The sequence below is a fragment of the Haliaeetus albicilla genome, chromosome 8 (genome assembly GCF_947461875.1).
Source record: "Haliaeetus albicilla chromosome 8, bHalAlb1.1, whole genome shotgun sequence".
Taxonomy (NCBI): Eukaryota; Metazoa; Chordata; class Aves; order Accipitriformes; family Accipitridae; genus Haliaeetus; species Haliaeetus albicilla.
Genome location: NC_091490.1, coordinates 21664989 through 21692744, shown reverse-complemented (window position 1 = coordinate 21692744; position 27756 = coordinate 21664989). Strand labels below are relative to the sequence as shown.

The following is a 27756-nucleotide window of genomic DNA, read 5'->3' as shown; positions in this document are numbered from 1 at the left end:
AGACTCTGGCAATCCTTCCTGTGCTTCCAGATATTCAGTATCCTGCGCTGTGGGTGAGCAAAAAATATCCCACATAAAATTTGTTTTGCGTAAGCCTCTCTAAGTATTAATGGAAAAAAATACATGATAAGATTATGCAAAACTTTGTTGTTAGCAGAGCTGATCAGATCACTTATGGCAGACAACACTTGTTGCAAATACAGGCCTATTTTCTTAGTGAGGACGACCTATTTTTTTGCTGAGGAGTTCGTTATTTGGAAGAAGCGGCTGAGAAAAACTCTCAACTTGTCAGTCATTCAAACTGTTAATTTCAGCTGTCCCCTGTTCGTTTGCAGTGCTGGCTAGGTCATCTGAATAACACAGGGACTCTGAACGGCTGACGCCTGCTGTGTGGAGTGCCAAGCGATGCAGCACAAGCAGCTGAAGCTGAATAGTCATCCGGATGCCTGTGAGAGTGTGTCACCAACTTGTATTTTTCAACAGATTCAAATATTTCACTTCTGTTTCTCATAGCACCATATATTTACTTAACCCCTCACCTTAGAGTGGTGATTATTAACTACAAGCAAAAAAACTTCGTATAGTATGGTTTCTTTTATTTTTCTTGTAAGATTTATTTTGATTGTCAGGATTTCAGACCTGTTTCATAGCTACATTTTCTTACTAGAAAGGTGATATTATCTTCCTTCTTTTCAGCTGAATCTGAAGTCAATCCTCTGAGTGATATTATACTGTCTACTTGGTATTCACTTAGTGTGAAATTACATGAGAATTTTGAACTGATGTTAACAGCTGTGTGGTTCTGAGAAGAGGCACCCTGCTTCCCTCCCTCTCAGTCCTGGACGTGTATTCCCACAGCTTATTTGCCTGTCTGCTCACTGAATGCGCTCGCTAAACTGGCAGGGAATTAACTAAGCAAAAAGGTGGCTATTGCTGAGCTGATGAGTCAAATCATTGCCCAGAGAAGTCTGATCAGTGCCAAAACATGGTAAAGGAAGAGGGCACAGGGTGGAACTATGGCAACTGGAAAATGCAAAGGAGGGGGAAAGAGCAGGGGATGAGGAGGGAGGAGTAGGAAGTAAGGGAAGTGGTGGTAACCTGTTAGATAAACTAAGTTGTTAAATGTAAATTTACCTTTACAGACTATTTAACACAATGTGGGGAAACTTTTTTTCTTCCCCCTGAAGGCTGAGTAGGCTTTTTAAATATTGTTGGCAGATCAAAGGTTGATATTTTATTACCATCCACGAATAATGCAAAAAATAATCTGGCTGCAAATTGTATGAAAGAATATTTTGGGGAATGTAAAAAGCTTTTTTCTTGTCATATCTTCTCAGATGCGAACAAGTTCTTTACCCAGTGGCATTAGGAAAGCCAAACTAATCTGCAAGTCATGGTACTGCTTAATTAATTAAGACATAATTTCTGAAGAGTGTCTTTGCAAATTTGTCTTCAGCCTAGCAAGCAGGATCTTTGGTTGGTTGGGAGATCCATTATGGTTGGGAGATCCATTATGGTCTTTATAGATTTCTCACTGTCTAAATGCACCTGGAGACTGATGGCCTGAAAAGGCTGGAGTTGGATCCTATTTTAATAATCTATTTTAGTGAAACATTTTAAAATTTGAAAATATTACCATTGCATTTAGCCTGTAGGTGAAATGACTTTTTGAAAAGGGTTCTGATGCATAGTGTTAATCTGGAAAAGGGGCTTGTCAGGTAATTTCTCATTTCACAAAGTATTATAATAGCTTGCTGTAAAGGGGATCTAGCTATATTGTCAGACTTACAGCCGATGCAGTTAGAAGACTTCAAGAAGTTGATTCTTGGGGTTTGGATTAGAAACTTAATCCGCATTTTTTGCTTATAATCATCACTTGATTGGATACAATTAATTTTGGTGTTTGAAGGAAAGATCAGAAATGCTCCAGCAGTTCTAGTTAACTGCTGTCATCCTTTAATTTAGTTGGTCTGTTCTCTTATTTTGGCTAATGCAGCTCAGGATTGTAATCAAAAGTTGTCATTATCTCATGGCCGCTCAGTGGTTGTATGAGAAGTTTTATATTCTCAGTTTCCAGTGGACTGTCAGCAATGAGAGAAGAACCAAGGAATGAGTAGCATGCACAGTAATCTGTCCTTCCACTGAAGGAACACCACATGTCGGTGTAAGTATCAGCATCTTTTCACAAAGTCTACACTTCAAACACCAGTAGAAGTTAATAATGGATTTATTTATACATGTATAATTTTTTTCTGTTGAGATTCAAGAGCATTCTTTATGAAAATACCCTTTCTTCAATTTTATGAAGTATGTCATAATATAGGTACGTTCATATTAATATTTGATTCTCTTAGGAGACAGCCCCTTATATTAGTATTGCTTGGGATTTATACCATAAATCTCAATAACTGTTGCACTGATTTATTGTTGAGTTGTTCAATGTTGTAGCTCAGAAATGGAAGAGCTGAAGTTAGATAGATCGAACAACTTCAGTAACATCAATTTAGACCTCCACCTATCCACCTGGCAGAGGAAGGCACTTTTGGGGACCAAATGATCTGTCTGAAGGAAATGGGGACTTAAACACAGCTGAGGGATCTTAGCTCTCTTTAGTCCTAAGAAATGTCCTACATCAAGGTCATATTATTCTGAAGTGACTCTTTTTACCAGTTTGAGTGTATGGAATTTATTTCATGGTTGAGACAGTTTCATTTCATATGTGTTGGTCATATCTAGAGAACTTCATGCCTTTTAATCATATAGCCTTATTTCTTATATCATCTCCTACCCTCTCATTGATTTCATAATTCTGTAAATATCTCAATAAAATTCTGACAGGCCATTATTTCAGATTCCTATTTTGAATACTGGCTGTAGCATAATAAGTTAAAAAAAAAAATTAATTTGCTTTTTTTAAGAGCATACCACCACCACCACAAATTGAGCAACTTCTGCAATTAAGAGATGTCTTGAGGGATACCTGGTTTTGACAGAGGCAGAAAATGGCTTTTATAGTAATCATTTGGTTTCAGAGAACTTCAGAAACAAGTTTCCCTTGTTGGGAGAGCTGATTGCTGGCTTTCTGAAGCTAATTAAACCAATTTTTTAAGGTATACACATGAATGCTCAAGAAGTGCAATATAGATCAGAAAAGGAGCAATTTCTACACATTATGACCACAACTCTCAGCTATGTTTAGCTTAGTTTGGCTATGTTCAGATAGTGACATGGGGACCTGTCCTGAAAAATAGATGTGTTGGGGATTTTCAGAGCTGTGTGAGTGTCCCATGCTTGCACTAACTGTGTTGTCCAAAGCTGATCTAACACTGGTAGCTGTGAGCTACCATATGCAAATTAGCAATTAGAATTGATGATGCTGGTAGTGGAATGGGTCTGTTCAGTGGCTTCTGCTAGGGGGTTAAAAGCAACTTTTCTTCCAAGTCCTCATTCCTTTGACTGCAGACTTTTGTCTTAATTGCCTTACCATTATGACAGCTTCAGCAAAAGTGACAGCAACTCCTGAGCCCTTGGCTGGTACTTTCTCTGAACTGATAGCATCTGCTTTCCAAAAAACCTTCTGTGAGCCTCAGCCTCTTCCACCTGCTCCTCCCACTTCTGCTAGACATTATGCTAATCCTCAGTCTTTCTCCTATCCTATATTAATCCTATAAACCCCAAGCAAATCTACCTCTGTCAGTGTTTGTTGAGGGAGGTCCAGGGTGACAGCTCTCGGTGTGCACAGCCTGCACTGACAGGGAGTCAAAACTGACCACAGTTTGAATCCCCCATTTTAATTGTCCCCAACCTAAGCAATTATGAAACCCTCACAACAGCTTTAAGCACTCCTAGGACATTCTGAAAATACTCCTTACATACCGGTCCCTTAGGTTGTGTTGTGTATAATGCTTGTGGTGTAGGACTGTTTTGCAGTGAGTGAAATTTAAATGCCAATTTCGAAAACAACACTAATAATAGAAGAATAGATATATAGGACAGACTTTGAAAGATCATGAGCATGGCTGAAGCAATTGGTATTTTATTCTGGTTAAACAGGGCTTTCAAAGAGGAATGTGAATCAGCAAAACATCTTGACTCTTGATTCTTCTTGTTTCTCTTCTAGAAAATTACTTTAAATTCTCTAATTAACCTTTCCTTGGAAGTACTGATTCACTTGTCATTTTCTAATTCCTGTAGGTAAAAGCTATCTGTAGTACAGCTTGTCAAAAACATTTGGTATAAAAGGCAAACTTACTAGAGATTGCCACAAATCCTCCTGTACCGAAACATTTTCAGATCTACTTACTGTTGTTTCCCCCCCACACCCCATGTACTGCTATCTGCATCCTGTGAATGAATACTACAGTTATTACAACCTACAATCTATTATCCTAGATTAACCTCTTAGCTGTATTTTTTATCTAGTTTTACCTTCAATTTACTTACTTGAACTTTTCTGTGATTAGCCAACAAACTTTTGTCTGATTTACAGGGACACTCCTCACTAGCAAAAACAATGACTAATTTCTCTAATTTACAGTTACCTCTCTTATCTAGATACCCTCAGTTTCAGACGTGAAAGTAGGATAAGAATTATTTTAATTCTTTGGTTTGTACATCTTTGATTATTCAATTATTTTGTCACTTAATCATTCTAAATAATTGGATCCTCCCGGATAATGAGAAGGCTTACAACAGTTCATGAACAAGGTACCGTCTCTTTCCTCATAGATGGGGGATGATTAATAAACAGTTTGAGATCTGTCATGCATTCTTGTTCATCTGTATGCTAAATTAGTAGTCTGCCTGGGTTAATCTCAGCACTTCAGAAGTTTACAGAGAGTGTCTGATGGTATCTGCCTCCAATCTGCTTAATTACAAAACAGATTTGTCTAAGCAGGCTTTTGGTTTTTTTTCCTTTCAAACTCTGGTTTGCAAGGCTCGTATCAATAACAAAGCATTATGTAGGAATAGCTGAATATCTCTATTTCCCTTTGGACTTCTGCATATCGTAAGGATTCTTCATTAGTACTGTTTCATATTTTTTCTCTGGCAACAATGCCTACATGTGGCAAATAGACCTTTGCAGGGGCCCTCTGCAATTCAGAAATGACAAACTGCTCCATATGTGTTTTGTAGTTCCAAAAAAGTGAATCTTATTTTTTCCTTAAGGCTCACAGGTATAAGAGACATAATGTAAATGACAGTACTAGTTTACAATTATTATAATTCAAAACCAGTACTGCTTAGAGCTAAACCAACAGTACCATATTCACGGTGGTTGAGATTTTGATGTGCCATTGTGCAGTAGGAAGGCTATGCTTGTTAAATCAAACTGTAAGTGGCCTTTTGTTCTCTTCAGTGTTTTGATCTGTGGCACTTTTAAAAAACAGAAACTGATTGAGAGCAACTGAATCTAAAACCATCTCATTCAACTGATAATGTCTTCCTGTTGGGTATCTTGATCAGACAATTCTTGCTTGAGGATTAACATATTGGCTGGGAAAATAATGTAATCATTGCAAATTCTTTGTTGTTCCTTTAAATAAGAATAAAAAAATGCTAGCAACTTACGACTTATCTTCATTGCTATATAAAAAATCTTTGCAAGAGAATCTTGTGCTATAGAAGTAGAGAATAAATTAACAACATTTTGAAGAAGAATTGAGTGAATACCAAAATTAGGTTTTTGTGGTTTTTCTCACCCCTCAACACCATGAGGGATCAGAATTAGTTTTCATAGTCCTGCTTTAAGTGAAAAACAAGTAATGCTACACAGTCAAGAAACAGTTTATACATCTACCACATCATATTAAAGTTTGACAGAGTTTCTACTGACTTCTAACAAATGGTGTTACTTTCTAACTGAACTGCTGTGATAGTTGAAGACACTAATAGCTGCTTTCACAAAACCTTAAAGCCCTGGCTGCAGTTTCTCTCCTTTGCAGATGTCATTTTCTCTGGAATGGAGATGAATAATTTTTTCTTAACCATTCTTTAGCACAATAAGTAGAAGTGTGGTCTTAATAAAAGTTATTGATTTAATCTGTAACATATACCACAGTTTAAAATTCCTGAGAGAGATGTGCATTGCTATTAAAAGTGTTAGATAGTATGACCCAGATTAATTTTTGGCTTCTCAGTCTAACATAATCAGTTCCAGGCAAAGTGTTGGTTAGGCTGGTACGAGATCTAATAATGCATTAAAGGAAAGTGATATAGTGAGTACAAATACATGGGAAATAAATTCTGTCACACTATTTTGATGTTACTTCTAGAAAAGGTAATAGAATAGATACATTATTTTTATTTATACTTTCATTAGGAACCAAATTTACATAAAGCCAACTCAAGAACACAGAGGTTGTGAGAGCTAAGAAGTAAAGCTGACAGTTCACTGGCATGGGGTGATCTGGAACACTAGCAGATTATATGATCATAACCAACATCCATTTCAATACTGTCAAAAGCAGGGTTGTGTGTTTAGGAAGGATGAAATTTTGCAGATTAAGGCACTGCCCTGAAACTTCGTGATGCTGAGATGATCTTGGGAGTCATGCTGGATAATCAGATGAATATTAACACTGATAGCAAACCTGTAGCTAAAATGGCTAATGTTCTAAAGAGATTTAAAGTTCCTCTGTATTTGGGAATGAATGCAACTGTTGTGGGGAATAGATTGTCCAATTTTGCTGGCAATGTTTCAAGAGGGATGGTAAAAACCGACTGGAATGTTATGAGAAGAATGATAGGAGGATTTAATAGAAACTATATTCTGCAAAAGGAGCTTAATTTATTAAATAGAAAGTGGTTCTTCAGGAACACTCTATAAGAAATAGAAATTTGACAATAAAAGGCCTCTTACTTTAGCAAAATGATAATGAAGTTCAGCGATTGGATGTTGAAGGTTGAAATTTCTGCATACTAGAAGAGATTTTTAATAGGGATATTAAGCAGTTAATGCAACAAGGTCTGAGTGCGGTCTCCATTGCTGTAGACTTAAAAAAGCTGATTCCTTTGGACTTGTAATCAATGCACAATAATTCTGGGACAATGGCAAAAGCAAAATGATGAAACCTCTGACAAAAACCTGATAAATTTCTTAACATGCTTAGGAAAGTGACAAATTAGATGATACAAAAATGGCTTAATCAATGGTCAGCTGAACTTGTTAGTACTGTTTTAGGCATTTACAGAAATAAGGGTATTAAAAATCCCTGACATAGGGCTGGTGTTCCCTTGTCCCCAGCCATCAGAAACACTCTTTGCTCTTTCACAGTTTCCCTACAACTGTTTTCAGGTTGTGAGAACACCTAAGTTTTTCTTACAATCTCAGACAGCACTTTCTAGTTTTAATGAAACATTTCTGTGTTTTTCTCTGAAGATAAAGTTTCCTAGTGGTTGACAGACACAAGTAAGAGTGCAGGTGGGAGTGAGACTCTTCCCTTAAACTAAATTTAGTTTAAGATTTATACCTAAACAATATACTTAAATTCAACTCTTCATCTATCACTTTTTTGTAAATAGTATTAGATGAATGAAGACAAGCAAAATTATTCAAGTTATTTAGAAACAAATGTCTTGCTGAATTATTGAAAACACTTACAGGACAATTTAAAAAGATTTCTTATTGATTTTTTTTTCAATTTTCTTCTGACTTTTCACATTACCTGAAGAAATTTTTTAAAAATCTAACACATCAGAATTTGCTGTTTGTCACAGATGGCTGGTGTTTCTTGCAGTTAGCTGTCAGTATTATAATAGCATCTACAGTCCTACTGTACCAGTTAGAGAACATATAGAACATGTTTGTTGTGACAGTTGCTGAATCCACTTGCTTGTGACCTTCCTTTTGGAACTTTCTGAAAAGCTGTCTTTCATAATCCAGAACCAGTGATTTTCAAATGGGGACTGGATTTGCTGGGTTTTTTGGTAGTCTGAATAATGAAATGTAAGTATAAGCACTGTGTCTCTTCACTGTCTTATCACAAACCTAGACAAAGTGTGAATGAGTTTGTGTAAATCAGGAAAATCAGCCCTGCTCCACTGTGTATTTCCTGCTTTCCAGCTGACAGATGGGAAGAATGGTACTTTCCTAGCTCACGGGGAAGAAGTGCCATTGTTGAACATGGACTACTCCTTGCACAGCCATTTAGATGAGATTTGAATTCAGAATCTACCTAAAATGATGGTTCGTCATTTGGTAAAATAAATGCTGGAAAAAAATAACTTCAAACAGCCTTTTTGATTTATAGATGTCCATGCAAGATAACAATTGCAACCAACCATAGCAATAATGGAATATTGCCAAAACTGTGCTACCAAAATGCAGGCCATCCCAGCCCAGAAGAGAACTGAAACAGCTGCTTGATTCCTGTTGAAAACCCTGGAAGTCATGAACAAGCGCTCACTGTGAAGTATGAGCTGCCTATGTTTTAAAGGGTGTCTCTGTTCTATTTTATTTCTGTTGCAATTGACTGCTGTGCCTTACTGGTCTCCATAACTTTATCTTTTAACAAATTGTTTTGGATGGTGCAGACCCAGCAGCTAATATACTATAGTCATCATTAACAAATGTGATTTGCCCTTGAACAGTCTCCTATGCTAATCATTTTATGCTATTACCATCCTTTTTCAGGAGTAGCTGCACTTGCTAAAAGCAACCTGCCCCTGTCAATTTGCTAAGAGAAGGTCCTGTCATATGATTTAGTACCTCTCAAAAAATGTCTCTGTGTGGCTTGGCTGCCTTCTCAATTCTTTACATGCTGAGACTGAATACAGAAGACTGACTATCTTCACAGAGGACTATAGTTCAGATCTCATTTTAGTGTCCTCTCTAAATCAGCAACCAGACTGATGTCATGCATTAGCAGATGACAGCCATTGGTTTGGTGATGAGGAGTCACATTTTTCACACTGGGAGACTGGAGGCTGAGCCAGGGGACTGACATTGAATTTTTCCTCAGTCATAGCTTGTGCAGGAGTCCCTGGCTGTTTTGATACCCAGCGGAAAATGCAACCAGTAAGCAGAGCTTCTGGTAAATATTGTATCCCCTTGCATTCAGAGTTTCCTTAGGGTTCAGCCTGTTGGTGTGAAGATTTTCTGAAGATGTGGGACAGTGAGCTCTGAAGAGGGAAGAGCTGTAGAAACTTTGTTGCTGTCAGCAGTGTGGGACTTCTGTTTCTGTGTGCAGCAAACACTTCTTTGTGCAAGGAGCAACCACAAGTTCTCTTGTTTTCAGATGGGCTTTTTATTGGCTTTTGAAAGGAAAAATGTGACTTGTCAATCACTGAGCTTCTAATTGACATTGAATTCCTTCTGCCTTGATAAGTGGTAGTTGTTGGTGATAGATTATTTTATAGTATATATACAGCACAAGCCACAATCTTGGGCAGAAGAGATAACAACACCTCTCTCTAGCTGCCTGCACATATTAGCAAAGTATGTATCTATGAATGTAAAATCCACAAATCCAGATATTCCTCTTATGCACCTATCTCTATAAATAACCCCTTCTTCATTCAGAGAACTGACCACTGACAGAACAGTCTGTGCAGTCTTTTACAACCAATGAAGCACGTTTTGCTCCAGTCATACTAGGTGTTTCACAAACACTTGGGCAGGAGATGGTGCCAGTGGTGAGCTTATAAACTAAGAAAATAAGAGGCCTTCATAAAAGGCTTGGCTTTGAATCTGTGATGCTTCGTATATGCTACCTTTTCTGATAATGTTAGAGACCTTATCCATACTGGCCAAAGTGTGCTGTTAGAAAACACATATTTGATGTACTTTAAATAACATAACATAATTCAATTCTTACTGTGACCAAAGATCATGTAAAACTAGCTGGACTTAGCTTTCCACTCCCTTAAGTTTAGCTGTAGGTAGATAACTAATTTTTTAACTCAGCTGCCTGTATTAATTCTAGACAATAGCCTGTTTTATGGTATTTTTAGTATTGTTTTTTCTAACAATACCTTCCAGTTTTGGAAAAATACAGAACATTTCACTGCCTGAAAGGTTACAAAATTTAATGGGAAGGGTGGGGCATAGTGGGTCATGGTCCTGAACACATAAAATATGAAAGTAAACTGATGTTTCTAATGAGCAGTCATAGGGGATTGGCAGAAAAACACATCTGGTAGTGGGAGATTTCTCTGGGCTGTAATACTGACAATGAGTGAGATGAGGGCAAAATTAACCCTAGAAAGGATATTTAAGGCCATTAAAAAATTTTTAGAAAAACATACAGGAAGCCTACTACTTGCTTTTGATTAGTTTGATTTCATTTTACTTTTGGTACTATTTCATGTCAATGACTAACTTACAGATGTGCCTTAGCACCTCTGGAAACATTCAAATAGTTCATGCTTGAACTTCTGGAAGAGTTGTTATTACAAACGTAACCTCAAGAACACATAAAACAGGGAAGAGATCATGAGGATCAGATGTCATGATGAACACTAAGAAAAAGTTAACTGATACATGAGAAAGTAAGTTGCTGAAGAAGCAGTATTCATGATCTATGGTTTGGTCTTTTGTCTAGCCATCAGCAGGTACATAATAACAAAGCTTGAAAGCTCTTTGATCAGCAGTTCAGCTTCCACGCTGGGAATAAGGCAGGACTTGCTCAGCCGATACCTCATTCTGACAAATCGAGTTACAGGATGGACACAGAACAGGATTCGTGTGGCATCAGTAAGAACAGTATAATAGAGTAAACCTCTACCAACCACTGTTTGTAGGAGAAGTAAGAGCATGGAATGGTTAACGAACAGCACATCTAGTATTACTTGTTCAGCTGGAGTAAAGGAAGCACTTTCAAAAAATAAAGCACAGAAACTGGCCTTGCTCCAGGGATGAACCTGCTAGGGCTTGTAGATCTCAGCTGTCTGTAGTGGGTGGGTAGATTCTATACATGTTTCGTCAGATCCTGGCAGGGTCTGCACTGCCTATGAAGAGGGCTATGTTGTGTTCTGACAGGTAAATATGGGATGACACAGTAGCTTAAGTGTGGAAACAACACAGTGCCATAGTCATCAGACTGCATTTAAACTCGGTGAGAGCAGAAAGACACTGCTTGAGCTGGGATTTTAATGTAAGGGAGACTTCTCCCCTCTTCTGAAGTTCTGACCCAATAATGGTTCTTTCTGAGGGTACCAGCAATTCCCTTCGCATGTTTTTGTACTGGATGAAACTAATGTTGCCAAGGAAATGTCCATAGGTGCTTGTATACCATGGCTCTGAGAGCCATGTGAGTACTAGCGCACGCTTCATAGTTACTGTGATCCTTCCAGCCTGCAGCGTATGGAAATTAGTATTAACAACTCAATGTGGCTAGGACTTAATTATATGGAACCTGATCCTCAATTTATAGAGCCTGATCCTCTGTGTCTGTTCACCAGTTCAGATCTAGCCTAAGTTCCCCAAATCTGATGTGTAACCTCGACAGAGTTGCTTCAGGTTTCTGTCAGCAGTGCACAGAGTCAGGCCTGCTATTTGTGAGTAGCTCAGGGCACTGTTGACCAACATGAGGTTCCAAAGAGCTTTTAGTCCCCTGAGTTACAGCACAAAGTTTGCTCCTGGGGATGGTGGGGCGGGGGGGAGTAGCTTTAATTATTTGTAGAGATCAAATTTATTAAAGAAGGTTCTGGTTGTGCAATGTAATTTCTTTATAGCATCCACTGCAATATTGCAAGCTTGGACTGAAGGAGGGGCCAGCCAAACAGCTTAGCATCTCATCTGAACTGAGGGAGCCAGCCAAAAGAACATTACTCTTGTAATGCTCAAAAGTGACTGGAAAGCTAGAAGTAATTTTCAGTGGCATGCATAAGGTAGGTTTTGCCTCATTCATAGACTCCTGGGGGTAGTTTTCTAAAATAACATTTCTTGTGCATATCTTTCTAAAGACACACGTACAATCTTTATCCCCCTAGCATCGACTTTGTAAGATTGAGTATCATTGTCTGTTATTTTGATAGATATTGTAGAGTTATGCTAGGAATAATAAACAACCTGGATCTATCCTCTACCTGGGACCACTTGAAAAGCTCCGTGTAGATGGGAAATATCACTTCTTACTGCAGTTCAATTCTCACCTCAAAGAAGGTAGTTTCTGTGTACTCCGTGAACCTCTTGGAAAGGAATTGTTTATTTTAAAACAAAAATTCTTGAACTTCAACCAAAAATCCCACTTAGGGGATGGACTGCATCCATCTTTATGCTCAGTTTTGCATGGATCACGGTGCATATCCCAAAACAGCAGCCATGTGTTATTAGTTTAAGCATCCCTATAATTCTTAAGTAAAGTAATAAGTTGGTAGATAGATACAGTTTAGGTTTTTGTTTCACCCTGTAGAAGAACATCTTGAAATATAAGAATTGATTAGAAAAATTTCTCATTTCATTATAAGGAATTTTTCTTATGGAATTTGCTGACTCTTTTTGGATTCTACTAAGCAATCCCAGGGCATGGTGATCTCTAATTGCAGGAGCTGAGGAGGCAAAGAGCACCTAGAAATGAAGTATTTGTAGTTCAAAACATATAATTACAAGCTTTGTCTAGGCAGATTCAAGGTCAAGCTTGTTGCCTCGAGACAGAGAATCTTGATGGGAAATGGCAGCTAAGGATTAAGTCTGTAGAGGAATATATTTGCCCCATTCCCAAATACTAGACAAACTGCATTAATGTGCTTCAGTACATTTAATTTCTCTGCAGTGCAACTAGGAGTATCTGCCAAGAAGTTTTTTTGAGAAGATAAATCTAATATCTAGCAGCAGCATGTGGACAAATGACAGTCAAGACACACATCATCCTGGCTATTCTGCAGTCAGCTGGGAGCTCTGCACTTGCTGCATTAGGGGAAAAGGAAATAAAATTACCCTGGCGTTTCCTGAGTCTTTTAGCTTTCACTTTTGACTAGTCAGCCATTACCACAACAAGCAGGGCCAAATTCATTCTTTGAGGATCTCTGAAGTCAGAGGAGTTATAGTCATACTAAGTCCCAAGCTTCTTAGTATAAAGGCTGTGCCGAATCTTGCAGGAGAATCCCCCTTTGACAGCTCTTTTCTAATGGAATGCGGTGTTTAGCATGGCTTTTCATTATTCATCATGAGTCATCCTGCTGCCTGTTCAAAAGCTGCATTTGCAAAGAAGTGTTTTTGCCTTTTCTCAGTTTTCAGTGAAACTTGAAAAACATCTCATGAAAACAAGTAAGAATTGTGCTTAGGCCCATCAGTATGTTGTGGATTAATGAGGAGATGGGTCAGCTAGGCTAAAGGTCATTTCAGTGGCAATGTTTTGTTTCTGTTACTGCATTTAAAGGTCTCCTGATGTCCAAAAGATGTCATAGGGTTCCTTTTGCTATTACAGTGCTGTCTCTTTACCTCATCCTCTCTGCTGTGTGTAAAAAGTCACAATAGGCTTGGTGTCTTTGCAGTCTTTGACCTAGGTTACAGCCAGGGTCACTAGCAGCGAAAAACATCTGTTCTCCTTTCCTTTGACTCTTAATGTAGGCACTGATTTTATCTACCTCTGAAGCTGATACAAAAAGTAGTAGAAGTTGCTTGCACAAATGTTTGCATGATCCCACTAGAATAAGCATAACCCATGTTCAGATTTTTTCCACTGGCTGCTTCATATTCCTTCTGATGGCTTTTTCCTTGGAGAATCAAACTGGTTTTTCTGCACCTGATAATTCCTATGGTAGATTTTCCCCAATACTCTGACTTTAGCATCACTTTATGATGATTTCAACAGGATTGACTCACATCACTTGCAACCTCGCGCAAGTTGCAAATACTTGGCATTCCAGTCTATGTAGCAGACAAATACTTACCTTCAAGTACTTGCTTTTGGGAGGCCATCACAATGAAACTCTAACTGATGGACAAACCCAGACTTGGAGACAAACGTTTGTTAGTTTTCCCACTTTATTCTCTTTCATGTAACAGCTGCTATATTTTCCAGCTTACTGTTTCCTCAGCTAGCATTGCCAACATTAGCTGTTTCCAGACCAACGGAAACTTTCTTCTGAATGAAGTAAGTTGTACTTCCATCTATTTGAAAATGGAGAACATTTGTAATCTTTACATATGAAGAAATAGGATCTTGCCGTAAATATAGAAGCAAAGCACTGTTTGTGCCCAGATCTCAAATACATCTTTGAAATAGCTGTGAGCTGGAAAAATGTTTGGGAATGTGAAGGAAGATGAGTGCTCTAAACATCTCATGATGAAATGCAAAAAGTTGTTCTTTTATTTTGCTTCCTGAGTTCTTTATTCCCACAGGAGATGGCCTTTTGAAAAAGGAAATGTGGCAGACAGGAAAAGAAAGCATTTAAGGAAGAAGCACAACTGTAGCCTGAATTGTTGGCTTGGCTTTATCACATTCTAGATAGAGGAATGGAAGATTAATGGATTCACACCCAAATTCCACTGCAGTCATCAGCAGAAACTTTAGAACTGGGCTCAGGGGCCACATGTCCATTTCCATGTGCAGCTGCTGAAGTGCAAGGATCTCTGAGCCTGTGTCCTGACGTACTTTTAGTTGGTTGATCCTGTTCTATAAATGGGAGTGGTCAGGTATTATGGGTGTAACCACAGTGACAGAGATGTCTGTAACCTACCTAAGAGAGGTCTTGTGTAATTTTTGCAGCAGGGATTCATGATCCTACAAATCTGGTCTTTTTTGTTCTCTAGTCAGCATTTTTAGGCATCTCAAAAGAGCACAACTGCTGTCTTCATTCTTTTTCTGCAATCTGCAGCTGGAAAGTTGCATGGTATTTTGTTCCAGATATAAAATGCTGATCTTTTGAGTCGCTTCTCAGATTTATCTAATATATGGAATAACTTTATAGTTAAGGCAGTTTTGCACACTCAGAAATGCCTCAATTAGAAAATAGAACTGCAGAAATGAAGCTACAAGTAAATGGACACGTACAAATATTCCAACTTTCTGTAACAAGATTTAGACAGACCAGATTTCACAGTTCAGATATTATCACCCTGTCTTAAAACCAAATTACAAAATGGAAATGGATTATCAACTGAATGAATTGATTGTCATTCTGTTTATGTGTATATATATATATCACAACGTGAGACATGCTTTTCTGTAACTTTCATGTGGCAACTGCGAGAAAAGAACAAGTAAAGAAACCAGCAAAAAGTACTGGTTTATATAACTTTATTATATAGACTATGTAAATGCTAGAAATGGTTGCTTTGTAGGAATAGTGTGTGACAAGTCATTCATCACTTGATATGTGGTCCCTCAGCAGACATTTTGAGAAGTTAAGGAGCTCTGCAGTGGCTTCTGTGTGTTTGTTTTCATAAGAACATTTCACTGGCAGGCCTGTCAAGTGCTTGCTGCATCAATGTTCTCTCCAAAGTCTTTCTTATATTAGTTAATTGCCTGCAAATTGCTCTGGTATGCTCATTTCAGGGATTTTATTATGGGCCAAAGGTAAGTACAGTGTTATAAAGTAAACAAGGAAAAAAAATCACCTCTTCTCCCATGATTTAACTTGTCCAGAGGTCTATGTTGACTTTTTCATTCAATGCATGGCTTGTCCAAAGTAGAAAATGATATATGCATTTGAGAATTAAACTATCAGCGTAGCACCGCTGAGTTTTAGTTCATTTATACCACAGTGAATTCATAATCAAATATTTTTGAACCTGTTCACACTGCTCAACAGTCTTTAAATGTTAGACTAATATTATTACCATCTATTACGCATAAGACCTTCCTATGCTGGGAATATTCCTTATCAGATCTGTGTAATCTTCCTATAGAAATACTTCTCAGTCAACAGATGGAGTGGGAATCTCCCTAGCTAATGGCTAACAGATAAGTGCTGCTCATTAGAGGTTTCCCTTTCATACTTACCACTCGCCATCTAGCTTTGGGAAACTTGATTCTTGTAATCTCTTTAGTAATCAGTACGGACAAAGGTACTTCAAGGTGTGCAGGAATTAAATATAATAAGAGAAGTATGTTGGCTCTAGCATAAGCAAAGGAAACCTTTCCAAAATGATAAGTAGTGAAGGTTTGGTGCTATAGGTAGAAAAAAAACCCTATAACTACACCTTCATAGTGTTTGCTAGGAATGATGTAGTCCGCTGGCATGTATGGAAATATACAGTAGTGGAGAATCTGACACTATTTCCACAGCGGATTGTGAATTCCCTCTGGAATTCCAAAACTTGAGGTGTCTTTAAACAAACAGAAGCAGCTCTCTTGAGTCTTAAGTCATGAGCATGTTCTGGGAGTACCAGGTTACTCTGATTCAAATGCCTCCGTAAAGTTACTCTGTTTTGTTACAGAAAATACCACCTGGAAACAGCTGGATAGGTGTTATGATTACTACCAGTGAGTCCTGCTAAGTAGCACTGCTGGAAATTGGATGCACCGATAGACCGTAGTCAAACAGATTATTATTGCTGTCAATCTGAGTCAGTCCAGACTTCCCCTCAGCACCCAGCCTTCGTACCCACCCCTAAACCCTTCTACCTTCAGACTTTCATGACATGACCTATTATGCCTTTTCTTTGCTGCTTCCAAGTACTTCAATTAGTGAAATCACACAGGCTCCTGTTGCTCTGTGTGCAGATAAACTTTGCTATCAGTTGCATAGCTGGTTGCGACTGATTTATACAAGTCCCAGCCTGAAGGTGATATGGACAATGCCAGGCAATTACAGCACTGCCGTTCGCTATCTGTCTGCCTTTTGCTCTATATAGCCACGTTCTGTGCACTTGTGACACAGTCCCACCAGGAATTATTTAAAAAAACCTTTTTTCTGATGCAAATTGAAAGAGGAATGACATTAGAGCACTGCTGAAAAACTGGAAAACCTTTATGTTCATCTAGGTCCAGGATTTCCAAGAGGAATTTACTATGACACTTCAGCCAACAGGACCACGCAAACACTGGGACAACTTTATATGTCCTTTTTTCAGGAAAAAGGCTATAGAAATCAATGGCCGTTTGTTGGACTGAAGCTGCCAGAATTTCATTTAAGCCTTCTCTGTGTCTGAGGTTGGATTTATTTTCATTTTTAAAATGAGTGATATTTTTAAAACCGAAGTCAGTGAAAATCTTCAGTATGTATTAACCTGCATCTGCTTAATACCTCTCACAGGAAGTTAGCACAGCAGTTCTTTGTTGAGATAGACATCCGGAGAGTAAACTAATTACACACCAATATTGTTTAGAAGTTTGCGTGAAAGTGTCATTCGACTAATTCCATGTACAAGTTTCACTATAAATGTAGCGTAGATTTTAGATTCCCTCCACAGTCAGTGGAGATGGGCATCTCCAGAGGGCACTTTGGCCATTCCTAAAATAGATGAGTTGCTTTCTGGAAGTGGCTGACTCCCTCTGCTGACTACAGAGCCTCTTTCTGCTGTGCTAGTTTTCCTAGTGCTAGTTGACAAAACAATGCTCTTGATTCTTTGTATTAAAAAAAATAAATAATGCAGGTTAGAACAAGTCTAATGTGTGGGCAAATGAAAGTCCACAGACTCTGAAAATATATTAAATCAACATTTTAACATGAACAGAAGCATTTATGTTGCATTTTCATGTTAATGTATATTCTTTATCCCCCCTCATATAACCATTCAGGAGCGTTAGCCCTATTGGACTATTGACTACTGTCAAATCTAGGAAAAGAGAAACACCATCCTGGAAGGGAACCAACCTGGGTCTATGTCCATTATCCTTTTGCTAACGCTGCACAGCCTAGTACTGATACTTCTGACAAAGGCCTACCAGCTGCAGAGTAGGCAGATGAGGAATAATCTGCCCTTCATTGTCATGGGCATTATGTGATTTCTAGCAATTAAAGATTGGCCTGAATTTGGAAACATTAAATATTTTTTCTACAAAGCTGATATCCTAGTTATACTTGAAAATTCTGGGAATAACTACTTAATCCCTTTCTTAATATTGAATCATAGGTTTCAACAGCCTCCTGTTGAACCTGTGGCAGCAGGTTCCACAGTTTGATTACACTGTGAGTGTAAAAGTATTATTTTGATTTTCTACCTTTTATGAAAAGCCTCCTTTTTTTTGACCAGAGGTGCACAGAGATTAGGAGTTTTTTATCTTCCTTACTTTGACTGATCCTTTCTGCATTGTTTCTAAAATAAGTGATTTTAATATTCTCTGTTTTTCAGGGAATAAGGTCTTTTTTTTTTTTACCCTTCCCCAATTCTGTTCTAATTCTCCAAAAACCTTTCCATAGATGCAGAGATCAGAGTGCATATAATCTAGACAAATTTGTGCTAATGATTTCTATAAATATATTCTAACATTGTTATTCACTGTTTCAGCCTTTATATATGTTCTTTGCATTTTTGGCTACAGCTGTGTACACAGTTACATCTTCACTTAACTAAGATAATGCTGATGTCCATTTCTTGACCAAATACTGCCATGTAAACATACCTACAGCTAATTCAGAGTTCAGCAAAGTGTCCTGGTAATTCACATCACGTTTATCAGCTTTGATTTTCCTTTCTAATCTTTGTGTCCATTCACCTAGTGTGCTTGGATCCCTTTGTGTAATAATTTCAATTTTTATTGTGATGTGCATGGTGTGTTGATTGATAGTGGAAAAAAGATTCTACATTCCTAGGTAGAAATAATAAGCAATGGTAATCTGGATGGGAACACTTTAACTGAATTTGTAACTAAGCATATTAAAGAAATTAAACCCCTATATATTATGTTATGTATATGATTTAAGTGAAATAATGAACACTAACAGCTACATTTAACTGAATTAGAAAGAAAAAAGCATGGGAGAAACTTGGTAATTTCTAAACCAGTTCCTAATTTGTCTGCTTATTTCTCTAAAACAGACAGATGTCTCTACCAAAACAAATCCAAAACTATGGATGTCCAGGGTTATAATGTACCACAAAGCAGGCAAAAATAACTGTGTTTATTTTCTTCTCTGAGATTTCAATCTGAAATTAATATTCTGAGCATCACTATTAAAGCAGGATGCGAGAGTAAGGTAAACAGCCGGGGGAGACTTCTCCATCATGCAAAAGGAAAGCCCCTTGCATTTAAGAGAAGCTCCATCTGTGCAGGCAAATTCTATAGACAAGGTGGGGGCTAGGGAGGGGAGGGGCAAAATGCAACAAAGAAAATTGGAAGAAGAGAGATTGAAATAAAAGAGCAATCTGAGGATATAATTTAGAGAGGCAAGAGAGAGAAGATTGAAATTATCTGGTTTCAGCAACTTAAAGAGAATATTAAGGTGCCAGAGTGTTTGAAAGGTGAAATAACCAATTCTGAGAGTGAGAGAAGCTTAGCAGGATTTATAATTTATGGAGGTTAGGGACTGGGAAGTTGGGTCAAACGTGCACTTCATGAGAATGCGACATCTGATAATGGAATCATCACACAAGACAGTAGAAAACTCAGTGTGGGGGATGTTTAAGGCAATCCATTGCTGGATATAGTGCTGATGTCCAAAGAAAACGCACAAAGCAAAGCAAAAGTCATCTTTGTTTATACTTGCTTCTCAGTGATGGCTCTCCTCAGAATGCTTCTTGATCCCTTTCCTGATCATACAGGATCAGGAAATGATCTAATGGCTAAACTGGCTAATTAAACTCTCATATTAAAATAAATAGTTCTAGTTCTGACAATGAAAAGTTGTGCTTTAAATTAAAGCCAAACCACACGATCTGTGTATTTATGTAAGCTGTGACTAGTGCTAAGCATGGTTGCTTTGCTGATGGCCAAATCAGCACAGTGACCACAGTGTTTCTTCTGTATTCAAAATCATTCTCTAATACCGTTTAATGTCACAGAAGCAGGTTTAGAACTGTTGGATTAAATTCAACTACATTTCAATATCCCTTTCTCCTTTCTGCTTCACCTGTCTTTCTGTCCTCTCTCTCCCTGTTTCCCGCCTGTCTCCCAAGAACAGCTATAGTCACAGTCACATGGATATTTTAAGATTTGTGTAGTTCTAACTTTGAAATAGATGCTCATCTATTGTGAACACAAATGCATTGAAGATATGCTGGATTAATAGAAATAGTTCTCTGTTCAGTCCTCCCACATCTGGAAGCACAAGAACACATAATCCAGATCCACATCACAATTGTGAATATATAAACTAGAAATTTTTTTTTAGTAAGAAAGAAAAGCAGAATGAAGAACAGGATCAAAATACTATGGAAAGACAGATTTTGATAGTCACATTTCTTAAGACCAGTATGCAGCCTAAATAGATTTTAAGAAATTGGGATCTTACCTTTTTTGTCTTTGATGTTCAGAAACCAGAGTGTCAGACTGCATTTTGATGTCAGATTTGTCACTACCACTTTGCAAATGACGACAAGGTAGAGGACTGAAAGAAGTGCAGTCTGAAATGATGAATCCTTTTGATGCTGTGTTATTGTGCTTTATTCATGCACATATCCATCCAGGTGAAGTTTGACTTTCTTTTGTGGGATTAAGAAAAACAGATGGAAAAAGATATTTTAAAAATGTCCATGGTGAGCCTAAGAAACACTTGCTAAAGACTTTTCCTTTGATAAAGCAGTTATCATCTAAGGGACCTACATGCGTTGTTTGCCAGTTATAATCTAGTAAATATTTAACTTGCTAAATAAGAGACTTGGAACTGTGTGATTTATAAGCGGGTATAGCCCTTACTTTGGCATTTATTGTGGCCCTTTGTTCTGGATATAGCCTGACTAAATTAGTGGGTGAGGTAAAGATTGTAGTGATTTACTGTAATTTCTGGACAGATAAAAAAGCTAGGCAAGTGCTAAAGGTTGCTTTTAACAAAAATGATAAACTTTCACATCATAAACTATTTTAAATGAAATAAGTGTTTGACAGTCTTCAGGAAAAAACACAGCAAATACATTCTAAAATTGAACTTCTGTGATCAGGAATGCTAAATTTTCTTAGAGATACAATGAGCATACTATATGGAATCAATACATGTTTTGTTTCATGCAAACTTGCTTTGAAAGCAATAATTTCATGGCACCTGTCAATTTTCCCATGTTAAGTTTCATGACACCTTGATTTATCGGTCTAGTGGTGTGTGAAGAATGAAAGGAAACGTGGCTCTGTATTTGACAGGTTGCCATACTTGCTCTCTGAGCCCTATCTCAAGACTGTGCAGGATTCGACATACATCTCCATAGCAAAGAATTTCTGCATCAAATCTGCAAAGGATTTCGCCAGAAGAATATACAGTCTCAAATATTCAAGTTGTATATTAGACAAATTGAAAAATCTGGAAAAGCCACTTCTTTAAACAGATACATCAGGGACAAAGAGTTAAGGAAGTGGGGAGATTGGGAACAGGTCAGAAATGTGAGGAGCCATTGCCACTTGCAGTGAAGTTTCAGGGGTTGGGGAATCTGGCATGTAAATCTCTGAACTATCACAGAAAGACACAGTCTTTTTAGTTCTTTCCATTTTGGTGATGTGGGATCTCTCCAAGACGTGGAAATACTCAAAGGCCAGCTGGGGTATTGTTCTGTGTTTTGTAATGTTAAGTAAAGGCAAGTTGGCACAGGCATTGCTTAGCACAGGAACACCAGCTGTGTGGCAATCTGGGTCCAAGTCTATGATACTTGTGCTGGCTGATACAAGCTTTTTTCTGCAAGCAGCGTACCCCATTTCCCAGAGGTGACTGACTCCTGCTGCGCAAGATTACCAGCTCTGAATAAGGTCTGCTCTTTGCCGATGGGGAGATCTGCTGACTTAAGAGACCCACTAGTCCCAGAGCTTTGACCTCCTACTGGCAGAGCTGGAGGCTGGTGAGCTGTGTCATGGTACCACCTCCTGGCCTTCCTTCTTGACTTCTTCCCATCTTCTTCTTCTTCCCACCTTTTGGGTACGTAAACATCAAAGAACTGGAAAATATAATTTTGTAGGTGTCTTTTCTATGCTTGGGCAGGTGAAACTCCTAAAAATCCCTTGCTTCTTGTGTCTATATTGCCCTAGTTATTTGTCTTCAGGAAAAGATAAGAAAAATACGTTAGATACTTTTAAAGGAGATTTAAAAACTAGTCTTTAACTACACTGACTTGAGTATCAACTCCTTTATTCAAGATTTGCCTCTTTAGATTGCACAGGAACCCAAACGTTGTAATTTTAAAAATATTTCCTTTAAAAAGAATGCTTTACACTTAAATCTTTCCGGAATGTCCGTGGTGTATCCGGCCGTAGCGTGGCCTAGGTCTCGCTGAAAGAGCTTCCGAGAATTGTATTTTAAGTCCCTCGCTCACACGGTCCGGTGCGGCGAAGCCTCCCCCTGACGGGCCCTATCGGGTATTGCAGGGACGCGCGCCGAGCCCCGCAGCCTCGCGGGGCGGGGCCGCGGGGCGGGGCCGCGGGGCGGGCTGGGGGCTAGGCAGAGCGGCGGGGCGGCAGGGCTGTGAGCCTGCGCAGTTGTCCTCCGGTGCCGGTGGGCTGGCTTGCGGGAAGTCAGCGAGCAAAGGTGGCCAGCGCCGCTTCGGTATCAGTCAAGAAAGAAACCCAGGGGCAATCCCGAATCCCGAGTGCTGCGCGTTTTCTCGACACCTCAGAAAGGCAGCTACCAGCAGAGGCAGAGCGCGGAATCTCAAGCTTCCTGATGCACTGTTTAATGTCTCAGGACGCAGTTATTTTTAGAGCAACACGAGAGTCCTAATTCATCAAAAAGTTTGCGCTGCTTACTTGGACAGAAACAATATAGCTTATTTTTTAATATTTCTCTTTTGTATTGGTTTTTATGATCTCTAAAAACATACACGTGGAATTACTATTTGCTGTAGGCCTGCCAGCCTTTTAAAAAGGGGTCACAAGAGTAATTATGGTACTAGACTTATATAATTTGTGTGCATCCCCTATATATATTTAATACAGACTTACTGTGTGCCACGTTCGAGCATTACTCACACTGGTTTAATTCTGGTCTACTGTGAATGTTTTGGTCAAATTCAGGCAAAACAATACCTGAACAGTAACACTAAAAGTGGGATGGGAATGTAACGAACATACACAAATATTCAGAAAAGACTGGACAAAACAGAGAAGTACCTGCCAGACTGTGACTGCTAAGAAAATCTCCCTTCCTTCATAATATAAAAATTTTCTTGTTTATTCATGAAAGCATTGTCTGGGTCTATGTGATGCAAAAGACAGGAACATGCAGTTCGTGCTCTACAGGTTTTATTTTGGACTGTCAAAAATATGCAGACATGTACATTAAGGACCACAGACCACGTTAGCTTTACTTTATATTGAGACTTCCATCTTCATATAGTAGTGTCTGTAGCTTGAAATTATCTTAATATTATTTATTGTACTACAGGAACGTTGCTTGTCTGAAGAGATAATTTTATTCCCACAACTGCTACAAAGTATTATGGATGTGATGATACTTGATGACTTTCTTTTGAGTCTTGCTCCTATTGAATTTTAACCCAAAGCAGATTTAAAGCAAAAGAATGCCTTTTCCTCCTCTGTTAAGATACCATCTTTTTTACTGTTGCTCAGTTTAACCAGAACAGCGAAGCAGTAGCGTGGTGGGTTGGCAACTGAACAGCTCAGGGCAGCTGGTAGATTTATGCTTCATTATTTTTTGTTCAGCTGGTCAGATATGAGAGGCAGTAGCAAAGTATGTGAAATCTCAGCTTTTCTACATAGTTCTCATGAAGTGCCACCTAAATCAGTCAAGACCTGTACATACTTAGACTTCCTTAAAACTGGGGTATTTTTTGGACGTGTTGAAATGCAAATTTACAGCTTGACTTGAAGTGTCTACAGATTTGCAAATATCACCAATGATCATTAAGAGCCGATCTACTGCAATGGATAAAAATTGCATTTCGTTTGGCACAGGATCACCTTTCAGATAAATATTCTTGAAATTAATTTAAATTATATGTTTAATAATATATTGTTCAATTTTGTGTTATATGAAAGTGACCCACCCTCACCGTGTCATTTCCTTTGCGTCATTTTCCTACATGAAGTACTGCCAAACTTTCATCTGAAACACTGAAGTGCCACTCTGAATTTGATTCCTGGCAGTAGAAATCTGGGTGCCTGCTTCTTAAGTGTGTTGTAAATGTTTCAAAACAAGTATATACAATTGTTAATGTCTTCCAGCCTCTCACAGACTGCTGAAAATAGATTGCTTTGAAGTTTTGTTACTATATTTAATTTCTGTCTGAATAAAAATAATTTTACTTCTATTTAGGCATGTCAAAATACCTTTGGTTAATTTTGTGTGACAAAGCCTAAATACAGAAAAGCTGAGAGTATCAAAGGTCTTAAGCCTGTAAAAAAATCCTGATCTTTTTTCTGTCACTTGAATGTCACTGGAGAAAGATCCAAGACACTGGAGGAGACACTCCTCTTGGTGCTTAGCTCTGTGGCTCATGCTGCATAGCTGCTCTCATTCGATTAAAATGTAAAAGCAAATTTTACTCTTAGAGGGAGTAATTTTACTTTAAATGCCTCATTCCATTATCTCTAATTAAAAAAAATTGCCTGCCCATCTCTTTGTCTTTCATATAGAATCACCTCACTTTGGAAGATGCATCCTGATTCCACTTTCCAGGGTTGCATCTCTGGACATAGCACAGGATCTATTTTATTCCTCTGCATATTCTGCTGTTAGGGTCTCATACAGAAGAATTTATAGTGTGACTAGATTAGTGGTTTAGTTCAGATCAGGAATGTGCTTCTGCAGCCAGTCTGCTTGTTATGGAGCAGTCTTGGGGTGCTTTATTGAATCTCTTTCAGATGAAACTGAAGAGCACGATCTGTTCTGAGAGCACATTCAATGCTCACCAACTGCATTTCAGTCTCTAATGGTACTTGATTAGTTCTTGTTTGAGGTAAACGCCCATGAAATATGCATAGGTCATCAGCACCTACTGTTTCGTTCCACAGCTCTGTTTCTAGTGAAGCCCAGTCCTTGCTGATGTGTACATGGCCTCTGTCTTGTTAGTATGATTCCTTTTAGCAGAGGCCCTTTGGCCTTGGAAGTCCTTGTGGAAATGTCTCTCAACAATTACGTTTCTGTGAGACAACACACCCAATTGCACTTTCTCTATATTAGGAGGGAAGGAGGAAGAAAATCAGTTCTTTGCCAGAGCCCAGTCTGAGGTTTTACTGAATACATGGCAGATTGCTCAGTGCTGGGGTTCTGCTTTGCCTAAACTGGAAAAGCTGGAACCAACTGTGTTTGGGTTCAGATATCCCCAGAATCCAGAGAGTATTCCCCAGGTACTCTCTGGAGCTTATCTTCAGGCTTGCCCCTTCTACAAAAGTAGGGGAGTGGAGAGAGACACAAAGGGAGGTTTGCCAGCTAGCAACAGGGAAGTGACAAAATGGAGCGTTCTCTCCTTATGCCATATAAATAACTGTTTCTGGAGTCTTCTGGGACACATTTTCATTTCCATTTTCTTTCTTGCCTTCCCAGAATCCTCCTTCCAAAAAGAAGTGATAGAGGCTGACCGTCAGATGTCATGTTTCTTCATGTGGTATCTTTTGAAAAAGGTTGACTCCAATGAGACTAAAAGAAAAATAAATTTCATTAATGATGAACTAATGCAGTCCTAATGGAATGCTCCTAGACTGACTGGGATTTAATGGCATGGCAGCATAGCAGATTTCTGGATTTTAATGAGATAAGCAAAATAACTGCCCTTTACATCATACCATTAGTAGGCTGAAATTGATTAAACTAGAACAGAAACAGTTTGCCGACTGAGGCAGGTATACTGTGGACATCAGTGACACAGCAAAGATTTTTAGGTATAAATCACAGCCACAGAAACCTAAAAAAAAGATAAATTTAGAAAGCTGCACACAGTAGCAGATTGAATTGTTGATGCTTCTTCAAGTTCTGGGTGGTTGGGTTGGGTTGGCTTTTTTTTTTTTTGAGGGTTTTTTTTGAGGGGTTTGGGGTTTTTTTGTGTGTGGTTTTTGGTTTTGGGGGGTGTTCCCCCCCCCCCTTTCTTTTTTTGGGTCTGTAAAAGTTCAGAGTTCTCTATAGGTTGCAATGAACTCTGGAAGAGGAAGTGCATAAATGTCAAATCTGAATAGTTTGAGATCAAATATCCTCAGTAAAATGGGAATATTTGGTGCCTATTAGACAGTTCAGAGCAATTTTGAGGTGATCGAGGTTTTCTGATTTTTACCATGATTTGGCACTTGTAATTCTGTACTATGATTCAAGCTAGTATTCATTGATATATCTGAGGTTGATGTGTCTCTAGCACCTAAGAAAAGGAAGTGATCTTCCTTAAGATTTTGGGCAATTGTTCTGTGGAATTTAGGTAATCTATGGTAAAAGTATCCTACAGTTAGAAGTTCAGGCCAAGCAAATGGCTTGAGTTGAACTCACAAAAATACTTGATGTGCTTTTCAGATATGAAACATGCTAGTCACTTTTTTCCTCACTGGAACTCTTAGGCAGGAAATAAGCTTCAAAGAGATGTTAGTGTAGCAGTGTGTTAGTAACTCCTCTTTGCAGTTGGATGAAGCCTTGAAGAATTTGGGATAAAACTGAGCTGTCTTAATGAAACAGCATTTTTTAAATTTTATTATATATCAAGCTAATAGCTGCTTCAAAATTTTGCTTCATTAACTGGGAAGCATTAAAAGCTCAAAACCACTGTGAAGGATGTGTTAATAAAAAATATTAATGAAATGTGCTGACCTCCAGATATACGTTCTCATGCACAAAAATAAGGGCTCTGTAATTGAGACACATTAAGTATTGTGGCTACACTGGCTGAGTTAGCAGCCTCAGGTGCTGGCTGGCATTCAATATTGCCAGTTTTTTGCTCTGTTAGCTATATAAAGGTGGGGGGGGGGGAGAGCCTTCTTAACAGCAATCCAGTCTTTACTAATGGGAAGGTGCTTAAGATGCAAATGAAAAGCTCTGCTATCCCCTCTTTCAATATATATAGTAAGTATATTCAGTCTGTCCTCACTTTCCTCCTGTTAAAAGAAATTTATTATTTGAGACTGAGCTGTGCAGATTTCTGTGCTGCTCAGTAGTTGTGCTACAATACAAAGATCATAGGTCTCATTCCCATGTAGGACACCTCATTCTTTCTGTAGCAGAAACTCATTAATTTTAATACACACCAGTGAAGCAGCTGAGTGGGCTTTGAGGTCTCCTTCATAGCAGCGTGTTGTGTAGCTTCTGCACCACTGAGTTCATTATTCTTTTATTAAGAAAGCGAGGAGGAATATAGTGTGTACAGTCCTAATGCTATCTTGCTCAGATATCACAGGGCATCAGCACTCTCCAGAAACATAGAGAGCCTGCTTGAAAAATGTAATGAAGCATTCTTTGTTTTGTTTAATCCATGAGTGAGGAACATGTGGCACATATTTCTACATGACTTGTTTCTTCTTGATTTCCTTCTTACTCTAAAGTTATGTAGGTCAAGGCTAGCAAAATTGACTGTGTAAGAAATAAATGCCAGCGATGCTATAGAGGGCCTATGAAGGACTTGTCTACATTTCCTCTGCATACAACTGCATGTAGGGTATTTCCTCAAGCCTCCAATATTTAACTGTGCTGACCTGAGTGTTTTTACAGAGGTACACATTTGTTTTCTGTGTTGCTTCTTTAGGATTAAACCTTCTTTCAAGCCTTGGGAGCCCAGTTCCATTTCTGCCAGTTCCTAAATGGGTCTGAAAATCTCAGCCCAGTTCTGCCAGGATGCACGAGGGAGGCATTCATCTAGCA

At 38.5% G+C, this 27756-nt stretch overlaps 1 long non-coding RNA gene across 2 annotated transcripts; it reads left to right on the top strand.

Annotated features, from left to right (window-relative positions):
* The first annotated feature begins 99 nt into the window (after nucleotides 1-99).
* LOC138686294 (uncharacterized) lies at nucleotides 100-27756 on the top strand. 2 transcript variants are annotated; one of them, XR_011325630.1, is made up of 3 exons: nucleotides 100-988; nucleotides 2071-2164; nucleotides 27641-27756. It is a non-coding gene; the product is annotated as an uncharacterized lncRNA (long non-coding RNA). The 2 variants fall into 2 exon arrangements; XR_011325629.1 differs by lacking the exon at nucleotides 27641-27756 and adding an exon at nucleotides 25471-25832.